Raw genomic sequence first — 5,956 nt, forward strand, 5'->3', positions numbered from 1 at the left:
CGCGCGCACACACACACACACACACACACACACACACACACACACACACACAAATAAATAAAAGAATTGTGACATTTTCTGAGTTAACAGGCATTCCTTGTAAAAAAAAAAATACTGAAGAATGTACTTAAGTGCAAACAGGAGGTAATGTTTTTGGACGCTTAATTGCAGTTGGAATATTTTTTTATTATTATTGTAGTTTACATGTATATCAAATGCAATTAGCTGAACTTTATAGTGCTTTTCTAACCCACTTAAGTAGGACTTCAGTATATCTTTATATTTAATTTCATATTTCTAATTTCTTTGAAATATAGTTAAAGTGTACTGCCAAGTGTACAAACAAGTATTTATGGTAAACTAAAATATACTCTAACTTGTACTTGTATGTCATGTACTTAAATATATTTATAATTACACAATTGTAATGATAAAGTTGAAATTTAGTACATAAAAAAATATTAACCTTCAAATGTAATATCCAATATATAACACAATACAGTTAAAATTATAATCAAGTAGGATAGGATAGGATTTAGTATGCTAGTCAAAATAAGTGTACTTTAACACACAACAAAATATTATATTATTTAAAATGTATTTTAAAAGTGTACTTAAGTGTGTTGGAAACAGTCACGAAAGTGTGCTCTCTTTAAGTACACTTAAGTGGTGTTTTACTTAATATTATATTATCTGCAAGTACAGTTTTTTTTAAATATACTTTTAAGTATAAAAAACTTAAACTTAAACACTTCTTTTTCACGAAGGGTTAGTGGACCGTGTTGATAGTTAAAGGTGGGGTAAGCGATTTTTCAAAAACGCTTTAGTAAACTGATTCGGGCCGAATAGCAAAACAAACTTGTAGCCAATCAGCAGTAAGGGGCGTGTCTACTCATGATGTGGAGGAGAGAGCGTTCAGTGCACAAGGACGGACATTAGTGAGCCGAGCGACAGAAAGATAGAGATGGCAGATAAAAAACAAAAGAGGAAAACGTCTGCGGAACAAAAGAAGGCTTAAGGCAATAAGGCAAGAAGTAGGACCCGTATAAATATCGGATCAGCTTTCCAGCGCTGGAGAGAACTCAAGGAGCGAAAGGCCTGTGATCGGATGCCGTGGTTGCTTTGTTTCTTCTCGATCTTCTTCTGCGCCGCAACAGCTAAAGTCTGTCAAGTACACTGGACGCGACAAAGTGACCGTTGAAAATCATTTGACATTTGTGTCAATACGTCATGAATAGAACGCAGCAGCAGTTTTAAAACAAACAAATATTTGTTGTTTGTCTCAATAAATTGTGTTAATTACAAATACAGTGGTTAATTAAAAAAAAAAAAATCTATTGCTTTTTGTTTTAAAAAAAGGTTATAAAAATGTCAATAATTATCGATACCGAACGATATGAATTGTTGATACATTTTTTAGCTATATCGCCCAGGCATGTCATTATACAAATTTGTGTCCTCATAAACCACCCAAACCAGTGCACACACACACACACACACACACACATTAATTATTGTGTTAAAGGGGAGAGGACCGTTTTTCAGGTCAGTATGTTGCTTGCTATATAATGGTTACACCAGAGCGACGGAGTTGTAGAAAGAATCTGTGTCTGGATTGTTGGTGGAATTCAGGCACAGTGTGTTTTTGAGTTCCACTTGTAAATATGCATTAGACTGATGTATTTGACCATTACACCACGTCTCAGTGTTTTTTCAGTGTCTTGAGCATGAGCGTCACATTTCTAAAATGCCTGTCAAGTTTAAAGTTCAAACTTTTAAAACGGCATCTCTAAACCCTGTGTTCTTTAACCTGTACTGCTCTGGAAGTTATAGAATGGCTTACAGGACCTTTAATGCAAAGAACAGCTTGTAGCTCTTTAGTTGAATGAGGAAAAATCCAATCTGTGATGTATGTATGAAAGTTTTACACAGTAGAAAAGTGAGATGAAACATGCAATGAGAACAGAGAACAAGGATAAAATGGGTATTTCTGGAAGTAATACAAGAGATTACATATGCATGTCTGGCAAGAAATAAGATGCAGCTTATTCAAAGAAAGATTTAGGAATTCTACAATGTGGTATTTTGACCCCTGAGATCCTCGGGAGTGTTCCCAAGCGTTCCTGGTAGAATAGCTGTCCCATGTTGGCCTTCTTGTTGAACAAATACTGTCCAAAAATGCTGTGGTTTTATTGAGTACGCCAGTGAAACTGATCTCTCTTGGCATTTCCCATGGCAAACAGATGGGCATCTTGAAGGTATTTATTAGCCAGACACCAGTCCCAAATCCAAATGATCTAGCAAGCCACCTGTCATAGCTACTGATGCTATTTATCATGCCAATATACAAGATCTTTAAACTCTTTTTATGATGTGGAAATTGCTTACAAGTCATTGTGCTAAGACCTTGCAATTGTTTACCAGATTCTAAGATAGTTGCTAGTTTAGTTTGTGGGTCATAGAGAGGTTTAACATTTTTGAGGGAAAGACATGCTATCTCAGGATTTACTGATTATCAGAACATTTAAATTGATTCCATTTGCTGGTTCAAATAAGAATGAAAAATGTTGGATTCAGAAACATCATACCAGCAACAAATCGCTTACCCCACCTTTAAGAGCTTAATTCTAGGCAGTTTAACACACTGTTATGTGAATAAATGGCAAGGTATGTGGTGAGGCAGTACCAGATTATGATGACAATAAATAGCAGGTATTGCATGTCATTTACTGGTAACTATTTTGTTTAGTTTTTTAACCTCCGAAAAGGTGCAATACTGGAAACTTGGTTTGTTCTCTTTAGGGCAGCCAATAATAAACAATAGCTGATGAAAAGATGATCATTAATGAGTTAAAAGGATGTTTATAGTAGATTAGACTGAAAATGTGTTGCAAGTCCTTCTTGAACTGAGCTTGCTGATGTGTTTCTCTCACCAGCACATAAAGTCTCTAGTTGGGTGTTCCATATGTTCTGCACAAGCTATATATTTAAAATATTTAACAAAATTATCATTTAGAAAGTCTTGTTGTGAGATTATAGAGGAATGGCAAATAAAAAATTGTAACTTGTTTTGATTTTGCATAAACACATACTTAAAAACAGCTGCTTTCTATCTCAGACTAACTAGTGTGGGAACAGTGAAATCTCCTTGTGAGTGTGTGTGTGTGTGTGTGTGTGCTGTGTCCAGACCTGCTGATGCTCTGCCTATTAGTAACAAATGTACTTGTACCTCATTGCTAATGCAGCACCACGTTGATCCTCAATGTTCTTACAAATTGCAGTATTACCTACTGAAAAGCCTTTTATGTTAAATTTGGATGAGTAATATTCCAGAAAATAAGCAAAAATGTTTTGTATGGGTTTTTGCGTCATTGAAAGCGGACAATATTTTACTTGACAAACCAGTGATAAGATGTAAAGCCCTTTGTAAAAATAGCCAGCCGAGAAAGTTTTTAAAACCGGTGTCATGTCGTTTGTTTTTACTAATAACTCCCTTATGGATATTCTGTTCTATGTATTATGAGGGGATACTTCATCACAATCATAATTATTCTCATTCATGAGTAACGTGTTGTGAACTTGCTATTGATGGTGATCAAGTGGAAGTGTGCAGGGAAATAAATCACAACTGTATGATTTCTTTTGAAAAAATGTCTGTAAATGATACTGAATGTCGGCCAAAAGCATAATATATTGGACGTCCTTCAAAAATAACAGAGGGTCAAAAAAAGTGTTTAAAAGCTTTGTAAATGTTTTGTATAAATGGCTCACACAACACAGTGATTTACAACTTAGTTGCTGATATTTGGCACAGGGGCTGCATCTCAAATTTCTGTTTTATGGCTCTCTTGACTTCTGTGAATTACGGTCATGATTACGGTTATGATGTGAACCAGGTCCAGAGAATTCCTATACTGTACCGGCATGATAGAAAGAGCGTTAACCACACTAGACCCTGTAAAGCCCATAAGTGTCTCTGCAACCATGACATTTGGTTTGATGGATGGATATAAATGTGAATTGCATCTTACCATAGTTCCTGTAGATGATGAGGCAATCAGACAGTATCAACAATCCTACTATTATGAATGTACAAAGGAAATTGCACAATTTCTTTTGCTGATCAGAGGCATGCTTGCATTAAAATAGTTGTAAAATTTATTGTAAAAATGTAAACTGTTTTCTGTCTCCATTCAAGTGACATTACTGAATAGAGAATTTACTCATATGCTTGTACAAAGGTTAATACTATGCGTTTAATAGAGGCAACAAGTCTGTGGTGGCATTTGCTGAGCTCATGTGTTTAAATACTTCTGGATGGTCCTTCACTTCTGGAAATACTTGTAAAATCTTCAGGGACTTCAATTACTGTTAGTACTGTGGTATAAAACACCTGTCTGCTGTTATCATGTAGAGACCACAACTTTAGCTACTGGATGTGTAAATGGTCAAAGCTGCTTTTCAAAGATACTTTTCCTCATTCTGAGTGGATACTTCACCCATTGCACCAGAGATTAGGACAAGCAGATTGGAGAATTCTGGAGAAATCAAATAGAAGCAGATAAACTAAAATCACAGCACTGAATTGTAAGAAATTACATGTCATTCTTTTAAAATCAAAAGCCATGTAAGCACTTTTGTCTGACTAAAATTGTATCAGTCATTTTTTTTTTTTTTATTCGAAGTAATGGCTCCAATTACCGACTTTCATCAGATTGCTGTTCTTTTCACACTACACAGACAGTTTTAGGTGTTTAACCTGCTAAATATCCGTGACACATCGCTGCTTCTCTCAGATCGCATCTCTGATCACTCAAATATAGTGATCTTCATGCACATGAACAAGCACTGATTTGACTTATATTTTGGGCTTTTGTCGGATGTTTCGAGTGGAACATCGGCTAAAATTGTGTGGCGTGCAGGAGGCAAAACTGACTTAAAACATGCAAAAGTGATTGTAGTTCATCTTTGTTTAGCATTAAACTTCAATTGGCCTCAATGTTGGGCGCATGCTCTGAAAACAGAGTTGATGCACAATGTTTATTTAATCCTTTAAATATTTGAATACATATGTAGCCCATCATGTACACTTGGAGCGACAGATGAAAGCTGCAGCTCAACTAGCCTATGCAAAAGCCCAATGTAACTCAATTATTATTACACTTAATGTGAATTCCATTTCAGGCTAAATGGCTTGATTATCACAGAGACAAACAAATGTCCACACATTTGAGTGATCACTGTCACGATGCACACACACGAGGAACGAGGAGACGCTGGAGATAAGCCGCGGACGGCGGCGGACTGGTTCTGGCTCGGAACCGGACACTCCCCAGACACCGGAAAACTCCTTACCTCCAAGTGAGTCCAGTGGTGTCTGGGAGGTCCACGGGGCGATGGTAGTTGGCCCCGAGCCAGAACAGCTGATCCCTTGAACATCATCAGTTGATTTTAAAATAGGAATGGACATGGGATCAGGGTTGCACGTTACAGTTGTCACGTGATTGACCAGCATCAGTTTAGTTGCATTGCTTAAAGGGGTCATATGATGCGATTTCAATTTTTCCTTTCTCTTTGGAGTGTTACATTAGTGCTGTGGATTGCCGGATCGGCTTTCACCATGGACGAAGTGGAGTCCATCCCGGGTTCGTCACATGTGGTTGCCGCAAGCCCGCCGGCCGCACCGTTCACCGTTGAAGAGTGATGAAGATATCATTTGACAAAAGATATAACTTCATGGCTAATTTTAAACCGCACATATTGGTGGTTTTGTGCTTTATTCTCTTCTATAAATCTAAAATACCAACTGAAGAGGTGCGTCCTTATCCTCAGTAAAAAGCTCTTTTAAAAGAGCCATAAACTATGAATGGATAAAACATGACTCATGACCATAGACTGTATAAAATCATGGACGTAGTGTCCGTGACGTCACCCGTAGGGTTCCGAAGATAGTTTT

This window comes from Sinocyclocheilus anshuiensis, unplaced genomic scaffold, assembly GCF_001515605.1.
Source record: "Sinocyclocheilus anshuiensis isolate Anshui unplaced genomic scaffold, SAMN03320099.WGS_v1.1 scaffold860, whole genome shotgun sequence".
Taxonomy (NCBI): domain Eukaryota; kingdom Metazoa; phylum Chordata; class Actinopteri; order Cypriniformes; family Cyprinidae; genus Sinocyclocheilus; species Sinocyclocheilus anshuiensis.